Below are 12,297 nucleotides of genomic sequence, written 5' to 3' on the forward strand. Positions count from 1 at the left end.
CCATAAGACTGCAACAGTCCAAAGCCGAAGGCTGCGCTAAGTGACAGGGATTTATGGTGTTCACCCCTTCCCTTTCCCTGTTTAAGGTTGGGGTCCTTCGTTTCCCTGTCTTTTGGGGGGTACTGCAGGACAATCTCTTAATAGATGGCTGTTCGACCCACAATACATACACAAGCCGAAGTCCCTTCTTCTTTTGCGTTCGCTAGTAGATAGAGGTCCACGTGTGGTTCCAATTTGCATAGGTTCTTCCGTGGATCTCTTTTCAGGCATCGAAGAGGGGTTTGGTCCTGATAAAAAATTGCGTGGTCTTCTTCTTTCTGCCTTCCTTTCTGCCATGCGGAACTCTACTTGTAAGACTAAGGAGACCAGGTCTTGGAAAGAATTAGGTCTGGCAACTCTTGCCAGTTCGTCCTTAATGTCTTCGTGGAGTCCTCTTCGGAATATAGTCTGTTGGGCAGTTTCGGGCCATCCTGCTTCTGCAGCTATCCTTTGAAATCTCACAAGGTACGTTTGAACATCCGATGACCCTTGTCGTATGTCGAGTAGATTTTCAAAGGCGGAATACAAGACCTCCGGTCTCTCGAACCTTTCTTTTAGTCGTTGTGTGAATAGGCCGTAATCAATGAGAATCGGATCTGAAGTAGTAACAAAAGGCGTAGCCCATGCCAGAGCGTTGCCTGTCAGATTGGATATCAAGAACCCAACCTTAGTTCTGTCTAATTCGTAGGTCCTGGGGCGAAAGGCGAATTGGATTGTGCAGGCATCCAAGAATTCTTTTAATTTCTTTGGGTCCCCATCATATTTCCCACACGACAAGGGAAGAGGGAGTAGTTCTCCTCTGTTATCATCCCGTTGAGGTGCCCGTTGTCCCAACTGTTGAACCTGTTGCTGTAATGCTGTATTGTCAGCTCTTAGGGACTGTACTTCAGCCGTCAGGGCCTGGATGGCGTTTACCATTTCCTGGTATTGTTCTAGGGAGGCCATAATCTCTGGGCGTTGCAATCTCTCAGATTCAGTCTGATCCTTGTTATCTCCACCAACCCCCTCCTCACCTGAAGTCTTTATGGCTGAGGTACCGTCTGAATCAGAGTCCCAGGATTCATCCGTTGGTATCTCCTTTCTTCTCTGTCTCCAAGAGTCGCTGGGCTTCTTGGGCGTCCTTACTCCTGGTTTGGTGCGATGGGTATGGGCTCCACTAGAGGCCACTTTGCCTGAGATGCAATTTGCCTGGCAGTGGGGACCCCAGGGAGCCCACCCCAGACCAGGGAAAAAGCCTTGCCGAAAAAAACCCTGGTAGGTTGTGATATCTTGCTGGGACTACTGGTCCCAGAATGCACTGAGATACTGAAGGAGTAGGCAAAGTCCACAATGGCTCCAGATATACACCAGCAGCAGCAGGATACTAGGAGTCCGGAGGGCTAGGTTGCAGAAGAATATCAGGTTCCTCGCAAAAACTGCGAGTTAGGAAAGAGGGAGTTCCAAGAAGGTAAGGTAAGCAGTAGACAGCATACAGCGGAACAGCCGTCCGAGAACGGCAGAAACGGAAAGGGGAAGCCGTTCGGAAAGCGGCCAGGAGGAAAAAAGGAAAATAACACACGAGCGCTGGGAAACACTTTCCAAACACTGGAAGTTGCAACGCAAGTGTGTTAGCAACTTCCGGGAATATAAAGTCAAAAGACTAGAACGCGCATAGCGATTCCAGGGAAGGAGTCCGTCTTCTACCTTCTTTCCAGTCTCCATCTTGGGTATAGTCTCCACGGCGGGCGAGTTGTGACACCATGACCTAGTTAAGATCCAATTGGGGTTCCCCTTGAAAGCTCCTGGGCCGGGGAGGTGGACCTGAAAGATAAAGAGCTGTACCAGTCTCTCCATGCTACCATTAAGGAGTACTTTGTAATCAATGACAATGGGCAAGTGGGGGTGGTAGGGGTTTGGGAGGCATTTAACGCCACAATCAGGGGTGTCCGCATAGGGAAGGGGACAGCGAGGAAGTGGGAGAGGGACAGGAAGGAGAAACTTCTCAGAGACAAAATTGAGGTGATCCAACCAGGGGGCAGAACAAAATCCCAGATGGCTCCGGATAGGTGGGCTGAGCTCCAGCAGCTAAAGGCGAAGCTTGCCGCTCTTTTAGTAGAGCAAATTGAGGGGAAACTGTCCTTTCTTAAGCAAAGATACATGGAGAGGGGGGGAGAAAGCTGATAACATGTTAGCCTGGAGGCTGTAAGAGCTCAGGAATCGTAGGAGGGTGGATTTGCTGCTCCTTCCGGGCGGGGCGAGGTGTAGGGGTGACCCAGGGATTGCGGAGCAATTTCGCTTATATTACCAGCGCTTGTACAGGACAGAATACTGTGGGGATGGAGCAGACATAGATAGCTTTCTAGACTCAGTGCCAATCCCTTGTCTCCCATCTCAGAAATCAGATTCCCTGGATAGGCCCATTACTCCCCAGGAGGTGAGCGATACTATTAGCTCGATGAAGTCAGGCACGACCCCGGGGGATGATGGGTTCTCAGTCCTCTTTTATAAATCCTTTAGTTCTGCCCTTGCCCCTTTCCTGTCCAAACTCTTTAACCCAATTTTGGACAATGGCTCCCTCCCGTAATCTATGCTATTGGCCCGCATTGTGGTTATCCCTAAGGAAGGAAAAGATCTGAAGCACTGTCATTCTTACCGCCTGATCTCCCTCCTTAACACAGACTTGAAGGTCTTGGCCAATCTACTGGCTAAGAGACTGGCCCAGAATCTCCCCTCGTTGGTACATGGCGACCAAGTGGGTTTCATCCCTGGGAGGCAAGGGGGTAATAATATCAGGAAATCGTTGGACCTGATGCATGAAGTAGCTACCACAAGCGAGGAGGCCTACCTCCTATCATTAGACTCAGAAAAGGCCTTTGACTGTGTTGAGTGAGTCTACATGAGCAAGGTCTTGCAGAAGATGGGGCTAGGGGTCAAATTCTGCAGGTGGATAGCAGCCCTATATAATGGCCCTACGTCCAAAGTGGCAGTTAATGGGGCAGTTTCAGCTATGTTTTCGCTCTCCAGGGGAACTCGACAGGGCTGCACGATTTCGCCCCTTCACCTGCATAGCTCTCTCCCAAACCTGCTAGATCTGATCGATTCTTATGGAGCCTTCTCTGGCTTGAAAATGAACTTAGGGAAATGTTCCTTGATGCCAATGGGTAGACCCAAGGCTGGGATTGAGGGGAGAGACTCGGTGGAGGGGATCAGAATTGAGCGGAAGGTAACGTCTTATCTGGGGGTTCTCCTCCCTAGAGACCTGTCCCTCCTTTTCGAAGTAAACTTTCCTCCTATCCTCAATAATTTTAAGTCTGATTTACTGCAGTGGGCCCCCTTGACGCTCTCCTGGTTTGGGCGGATGGTTTCCGTCAAGATGAACATTCTCCCTCAGTTCCTGTACCTCTTTTCCTCAATCCCAGTCGCAGTGCCCGACTCTTTCTTCAATTCCCTTAATTCGAGGGTTCAGCGCTTTGTTTGGAAGGGTAAGAAACCTAGGGTTAAGATGGCGACCCTGACGCTCCCGAGATCCTGCGGGGGGTTTGGCTTGCCTGACTTCCGCCTTTATTATAAGGCTGCGCAATTAAGGGTAATGTTGGAACACTCGAGAGATGATATGAGAACCTATTGGTCCGATATCGAGGACATCCACGCCCATCCCAGAAAAGTGCGGGACCTACTATGGGCCCCTAACAAGAGCATTCCAAGTAATGTCAGGCATCACCACATCTTGTCGGTTTTATGTGCGCTATGGAGGGACGACAGGGACAATCGTTCTCTCTCTTCTTGGCCTTCTTGGCCTTCCCCCCTTATCTTCTCTGTGGGGTCCCTCCTTGTCAAAAGGTTTTTTTTGTGGAACACAAAGGTGGTCGGATGCCGGCTTGAGTGCGTGCCGCAGCTATTTCGTCAAGGTGCATTCATTGAGTATAATAACTTGGTAGAAGTCTTGACTGACGCTCCGATGTCGATCTTTGATTATCTCCGGGTGAAGGGGATTCTGACCAATACCCAATGGGTGGAAGATCTGGTTCGTCCTCTTACCTCACTAGAAAAGGTCATTGTCCACATCGAGGAAATGGTATCTGTCTAAATTCTATAACTCGTTAATCACAGCGAATGTGGAGGGTAAGCAGAGTTTTAAGAAGCAGTGGGAGACTAGGGTTGGGAAGGTGGTAGAATCTACTTGGCATACTATCTTTAAATCCCCTTGTCTCGGGTTCCCTATACATGGCAGCTATGGAGCACAACTTTAAGATACTTCACGCTTGGCACCTCACGCCACAGAGGCTGGTGAAAATGTACCCTGGGGTGTCCTCACTTTTCTGAGGCAATGTGGCCAGCGCGGGACGTGGTTCCATCTCTGGTGAGAGTGCCCGGCGATACAGGTGTATTGGTCAGATCTGCTGGGCTGGATTTAGGAGATCACGGGCACTTCCCTGCCTATGCTACCCCTTGATCTTCTCTTTGGCGTCCCGGCTTCGGAGGAAGACTCAGAGTCCCTGCCGAGGGTCGTACAGGCAATGTTGCGGGCAGGGAGGAATGCCCTGGCTCAGAAGTGGAAATGCGATCGGTGCCCTCCAATGCAGATTGGCTAGCTAAACTGTGGATGATTTTTATTTATGAAAAACTCACAGCCCTGACCCACGATACTATGAAGGCCTTTCTCCTAGATTGGACAGTAGTCTTGCTCCACGAAGACTGTGTATCAATAAGACTCTGAAGTCTGCTGGAAGAGGGTGAACTGTGCTCTGTGTATTCTTTCCAACATTTGAATCCTCTTTCTTATTTAGTTGGGTTCAAACCAAGGTGTCAGCCTTTGAAACTTGCTTGGTCCCTAGTAGAGTTGTTACTGATTCTCCTGCTTCCTTAGGGGTTTGGTTGTTATTGTGCAGGGGGTGGGCGTGGGAGGAGGGAAGGGGGATTATTTGCTGTTCTATTTGTGTTTTATCTAATGTGAATGGTTGAAGAGCACTTATTTGGAAAATGCTTAATAAAATCTAAGTGGAAAAAAAGATGATGTTATTGTTCAGGGCGAAATTTATCATTTCTGTTATCATTAAATTCTGTAGATAGTAGGATATTGATCTGGATTTGAGAAAATAATGAGTTGTTTCAATTCCCTTGTTGTGAAGAATGCTGGTGTAGAGTGAGGTGACATGTAGGGTCACTGTGAGAACATACAGGAAATCCCCAGCCTTCAAATACATCTACTCCCGCCAAACGGGGAACACAAGGACCGCTCGTTTCACCGGAGGCATTCAAAGACATACACTAGCCCGGCACAGAATGACCCGGCTGTGGCAGGGGCCGTCAACCCCGGGGTATGGTGGGGGCGCGACTCGAACATAGTTCCCTCCACTCAACTGGGGAACAATCTGGCCGCTACTAGACCGACTCGCGGCAACCCGACTGGAACGGGTGCGGAATCAGGTGGAAGCCGCGGTGCATGGGCTGACAGCTGCATGCAGAGCGATGGCCTTGTGGAGCCAGCTGCCACAATGCGCTGCACTTTTTCCAGTGTGAGTAGGGAAAGGAGAAACACGGAAAGACAGAATGACAGCATGCTCAGTAAAGGCAGACCTCACAGAGCAAACATACAAACAAACACAAACCCAGCCCGACAAGCTTACCTTAGTTATGGAATCCCAGCGATGTCGATGAGTGTTGTGGGCAATGTGTTCACACACGAGGAGCGGAAGGCCATTGACATCAGCATCGTCTCGGGAGTAGGGGCGGGGCTTTGGAGGGCTTAGGAGGATTTTCATAACATGCCTGTTAAGCACAGTGATGATTGGTTAATTAAGCCTTGGCTATATAAACAGGAGACAAAGAAGGGACTGACGGATCACTCTCGATTTGTTGCAGAATCAAACGGACATGGCGACAGGAGCTACGGAGCGCCTGTGTGCATACCAGGACTAGCAGGCGCAGGCAGCAATCCAGCCCATACTTCGTTTCCCAGGACAAGCGACGTATGGGAGACTAATCCAACGCCAAACTGAAGAAGTATTCTGTGAAACCTTTGTATTTGGACATTTTCATTCTTGCCATTTATTAATTATAAGACAATAAAGACTGAGTTTATTTGAAAAGTCCAGCCTGCCTGCCTCTTTGCACATTCACTAATCTGTAATTTGGTTCCCAGGTTATGGATTCAAGCTGTTGAATGATGTGTTTAGTGTCTTGAATATAGGATGGTAGACCTGAAGCAAAGTGGTTGCATATGTTGATCTATATATTGAAAAATTGGTCCAGTTAGAGATCCTATACCATTTATGATGGATCTTTAGATTGGAAAGGTTTGAAAGTGTTTGTGAATTTTTGGAAAGAAGTAAATGGTTGCTAGTATTGGAAAAGGAATATGCACAAAGTTGTGTTCATCTTCCGTCAGTGTAGTGCTTATGCGAAATGAGCCAGAATCTCCAGATGCGCAACCATCTTGGATATTCGCTTCTATTAACCGCGATGAAATGGAAATGAAAGCCTACCTTTTCATGGGCTCAGCAAGTAAATATGTATTTCTGCAGTGAAGACAAGGTCACATATTTATGTCAGATGACCAAGCCGGGGAGAATAGTTGTTGTATTGCCCCCTGTAGGACAAGCTAGAAAGGGAGTCGGAGCGTCCTGCAGGTGCAGTGATAATGGGAAAATGGAAACGACAGCAAGGAGAGAAGCTGGGTTTTTTCTGCTTCTAACTGAAATATTCCACTCTTCGCACCTCAGGCTTATTGTCTGCTCTTCCACTGAGGGCAGCATGGTAAGGTAACCCATGAGGGACGAGGATCGAAAGTAGCTGCATAAAGAAAAGAAGTTTTACTCTTGGGAAAGCAGTTAGAATTTGGGCCCTGGGTGATGCAGTCTCGCTGAGAGGGAGGATGCTCCGCTCCAGATCCCGTTAGGACGATCAGTCTCTAGTCATAATGGAATGCATGTTATTCAACAGTATGTAATGTATTTATGACCAAAATGCAAATGTTTTATTATCTGTAACTAAACTAATCACAAGTAACAGTGCTACGATGCCCGAGGGCTGTATGTGCGCTATACAAATGTAAAATAAAAATAAATAAATTCCTACCTGCTGTGGGACTAAGCAGTGTCGTAGTGGTTGAGATGAAGGTGTCTTCTGCAACAATACTAACGGTGACGACTTTTCTTTGTCTATGTTTAACTGATTATGTGTTTATTATTAATTTCTGTATGTTATGTATGAATAAAGGGCCTATAACGCGCCATTTGTATTATAACTATAACCAACATTGTATGTGTCATGTTTGTCTATCTGAGTCCAATAACTGATTTTGCAAGGGTCCGGACAGCGTAAGCACGCAATCTCTCCATGTTGCCAAGCTAAAGCAAAACAGTAAGTAAACTCCTGGTTCAACCAGTGGATACTCATTGTGTGCCGTTCTTGTACTAATGATTTCATGGGGTAAGTGATTGTCATGTATAAATGCTTTGTGGAATAGGTCAATCACATTATCTGAAGCTAGATGGGGGAGGAAATGAGACTTTGGTTTTAACAAAGTTTCTTCAGACAACTCTGTATCCAAATTCAAATCTTCTGAGAAGGTATGAAGTGTGTGAACTTCATGTGCTTCTTGTAGGTTTAACAGTCTGACTGTATCTTCTGAATGTGTGGCTATTAACTCCGATGGGACTTGTTGAATACTTGTCTCTTTGGATTTTGAAATGTTTGAAAAGTATTTTTTGAGTTTCAGTCTTCGACAAAATTTGTATAGATCAAGATCTGGCGTGAAATAATACATGATATGATATGATATTTTATTTGTGTCGCACTCGTTCACAAGTGATTCAGAGCGCGACTAGGCAAGGGAGGGGAACAGGGGAGAACACAACACAACAACGATCTTACTAGGGCCAGTGACATTGAGAACGCGCAAGTGCATGGGAAGTGCATTGGACAAGATGGGCAAAATGAGAGTCCTTTGTTAAAAGCATCTATCAAGCCTGTGGATAAGGCTATATTGGAGAGGTTCACTACTAAGTTTTCCTTTCCTGGACATTCCTGGATGTTGTTAGCATTCCTCCTATGCTTCATTGTGATATGGAGAGGCTGCCCCTACCCCTCCTGCCCCTCCTGTTCGTCCTCCTATGTTTGTGGATTGCTTATGCAATACTTGTCTCGTCGGATTTTGCATTGAATTGAACAGGGAATTGATTCTGGTATTTCTGTACTTTTTGTACTCTTATAAAAAAAGAATATTCTTCAGAAGTGGCTAATGAAGAGGACAATGTAGCTTGTACAATTTCTGATTCATTGGAGGTGTAGTTACTTTTTGAGGTTGTTTTGACAGAGGTCTTGTATTTTGAAGGTTTGTGGTTTTTGAAAGCCTCCCTGCCTCTCTGAAGCTTGAGGAGAACCATCTTGCATTCCAGAAGCACCTAAAGAGCTTCCTCCTTTCTTCTGTTTTCTCTCCTCCTCTCCCCTGCTGATCTCCTGGCTGAAACTGAAACTGCACTGGTTTACCTGGCTGCCCTCTCATCTCGGGCCCAGGCCCCCTCCCTGCCCTTGCACTCGGGGACTGTTTCTGTATCCCCTACAGCCCCTACCAGCACCTGACACCTGATGTCTGCACTTACCCTTGCACTTGCCACCAGCTGGCCGCATTTTTTATTTATTGTCTTAATTTGTTTTTACTGTTATCTTATATACTGCACTGCCACCTCCCTCTTACCCCTGCACTTTTTTCCTTCCCCCCTCCCTTGCACTTGCGCAATCAATGTCACCTGGCCTAGTAAAATCATTGGGCCTCATTACGGGTCGGGCGGTCCGGAAATAACAGTGGCGGTAAACCCGCCACCACTGTTAATTCCGGACTGCCCGATCCCGAGTCCTGCAGGCGGGAGGTGATGTTCCCGCCAGGTCTGACCTGGCGGGTTTAACACCGCCTGCCTGCAGGCGGACGTGTAAACACCAGCACCATCACGAGATGGTGCCAGGGTTTCCACTTCCTCATTCCCATTGAGTCCTATAGGACTCAATGGGAATGGGTATTAACCGAATTCCGCCTCCGGAATTCCCGAGACACCAGGGTCGTAATGCCCTGGTAATTCCGGGAGTCACAGAGGCGGAATGGTAATACGAGTCCGGTGGTAACCAGGCGGTTTTACCGCCTCGGTTACCACCGGACTCGTAATGAGGCCCATTGTCTCTGCCCTACCTCTGTTCCCCCTCCCTTGCCTCATACTTGTGTATAGGCGCGTTATTAATGCCATATCATATCATATCATATCATACACCTTTTGTACTTGTAGTCCATTTCATCACAACATTTGTTTTCAGTTTCTTAGCTTTTAGTTCTCTGGTATAGTGACCTAGGTATTCATCCATTATTTGATCCTTTTTATTTTAATTATTTTAATTTTCTTTGTATTTGGTTTCAAACAAAAGAAACCTTTACAAAAAGGATAATTTCAATACAATACAAGAATATACATACAAAACATGATACAAAACTACAAACAGAATAAAATTGCATACATTTACATTACATCTTTTTACAAAATATTCTTTTCCACCAAAATTTAAATTAATCTAAAACTAAGAAATGCTCTTCGTTCTTAACTATACTATAAGACCGCAAACATTTGATAAAAATGGTATGATTGCTATTTTTAGAGAAATCTATTTCCCATGCATCATGTTCCACCAAACTACCTCTGGAAAATATCTTTGTGTTTGTGATACAAATTGTTCGAAGTAAGTTTCACATTCCTCACAAAGCTACTCACAATCCAATAATAAATGTCGTAATGTTTCCTTTACAGTAATGCTTTTACAGGAGCGACATGGGACATGCCCTTTTCTCAGTTTGTCTCTGATTTCATGAATTTTCCCAGTTGGTAATATGTTAAAATGGAACCGCATAAGGTTACTCCTCCAAACCCTATCAGGAAATTTGCTTAAATATGGTTCCAAAGTACCCACCAGCTTTCAATCTGATACCAGTTGACAATACAGGGGAGACATCTTTACTTTTTGACCAGTCAGCCCACCTTAAACAGATTTTTACTTGCATTGGCTTCCTAATTAGGAGTTTGAAATCTGTACCAATTTTTACGAGCAGATCTCTAGAAGATTCATACAATGATAGTAAGAAGTTCAATTTAGTTTTGCCCAATCTCAACTGCAGGCCTAGATAAGAATATAAGTTATTACCTGATCCCAGTAAAAGATTTCTTAGTAATGCCATTGTTTTGCACTCTATTAAACCTTTGAGTGATTGAAGGCCTAGTTTGTACCTAATAGATGATATAGGGAGACATTTTGGTAGAAAGTAGATTATGCTTTTCCAGAACTTGGACTCTGCCCTTACGATAGTATTTTCAGCGCATCTCGGGAAAACTTCAAGGCCATAAGTGAGCTTGGGAATAACTTTAGAGGTATAGAAACGTATCAGAGGTAACATAGAGTATTTACAATACATCTTGTCAATTCTTTTAGTCTGTGCGATCAGTCTCGACACACGCTCTTCCTGAACATTCCACTATGCACATTTAGTTATGTTTATAAACACAGGGTAACCCAAATATACAAATGATCGTCTAGTTTTGGGTTTATGATTATTCAGGTACCAACAAAATCTTGCTGGTTTTTTAGTTGAACCCAGAATAAGAATTACAGATTTCTCTTCATTTACACTTAGGCCGTTGGCTTCAATATATTCTTTAAATTTGTTTATCATTCTTTGTAATCCAATCTGTGTTCTATCGATCAAAAGAAAATCATCGGCATATGAACACCAGTTTAGTTTTATTCCTTCTATTTTGGGGGAGATAAACAACGCCGCATTAAATGGGAAACCCACAACACAAACAAAAAGATTGAACAATGTAGGGCCAAAGATGTAGCCTTGCCTCAGGCTATTCCATGTGCATATTGGAATTGACAGTTTGCCTTCCTGGTTCAGCCGGACTTTGATCACAGATCCCTCATGCAACTGGATAAGGAGAGATATTATATTCCCTGGCATTCCTAACAATGCCATTTTTGACCATAGCAGAGACCTATTCACCCTGTCGAATGCTTTTGACAGATCAATACTACCCACATATGTCACAGGAGCCTTTTCCTTGCATCGATTGTCCTGTAGAAGTGAGAACGTAAGACCTCCCAATTCGGTCCCCATGCATTTTCTGAAGCCAAATTGCTTAAAATCAAATATTGCCTCGGATTCAGCCCATTGTTCTATTAACTTCAGTACCAAGCCAGCAAATATCTTAAGAGTCAGCGTCCAATAGCGCCATAGGCCTGTATTTATGTGGGTCACCTCTGTCCCCTTTTTTATATATGGGTATAACGTAAGAAATGTTCTAGGAAGATGGAATATGTTTTGTTACGGCGATGTTGCCAAACAACAGAAACAGGGTATTTGCCCACTGGAATGGGTTCCCCTTAAAAATAACGTTTGCCAAACCATTGGGTCCTGCCGCTCTAGATGGATTTGATTTCTTTATTTGAGTCATTATCTCAACCTCTGTAAAGTAACACTCCCAGTTGGGTTTGTGTATAACAGGGATAGATAAAGGAGGAATCTTATTTGCTGCATAAATATTCCCAAAGTGTCCTACCCAAACATCCTCTGGGACACTATTTACTTGTGACATCATAAGAGGAGACTTCATAGAGTGAATAAGCTTCCAGAAATTTTGAGCCGAACCATCTTTAAGAGCTCTTAGCATAGCCTCGCCATCTAATTGAAGCATCTGGGCCTTATGTGAGTGTAACTAATTTTTTAATTTTTCTTTTTCTTCATGGATTTGCTTATTTTCCGACTCCCAATCAATAGGTAGGGTTTTAATTTTACAAATATTTGTATTACACATTGTTTTGTGATCCTTAACTAGAAGGTCAGAAACATGTGGATGCTTAACACCTAGGAGTCTCCTCTTGGGGCTAATAGAGCCAATGATTATGTTCCCTACTTATGTGCTAAATTTCTCATTCGAGAATAACTTCCATCTCTCCTCTAGCTTGGCAAACTGTGTTAAGAACCGTGTTTATTTTCCTCAAGTTACCCGAATGTCAGGTTATTTTGTTCCCTGTTCTATTCACTTCTATTTTTTTTTTCTTATAGTGTTTCCTTTTTTGTTGTTGCAAACTGATGTTCATATGTATTTGGAGGAATCTATGATCACTAAAGATGTTGTTAATTAAGTCAAACAAGGTACATATTTTGAATAGACTCCCTGATAGACATATGTGGTCAGTTGTGGAGCTGTATAGGCCATTCGACCAGATATAGCTGGAATCCGA

The sequence above is a fragment of the Ambystoma mexicanum genome, chromosome 3q (genome assembly GCF_040938575.1).
Source record: "Ambystoma mexicanum isolate Mex_15411 chromosome 3q, UKY_AmexF1_1, whole genome shotgun sequence".
Taxonomy (NCBI): domain Eukaryota; kingdom Metazoa; phylum Chordata; class Amphibia; order Caudata; family Ambystomatidae; genus Ambystoma; species Ambystoma mexicanum.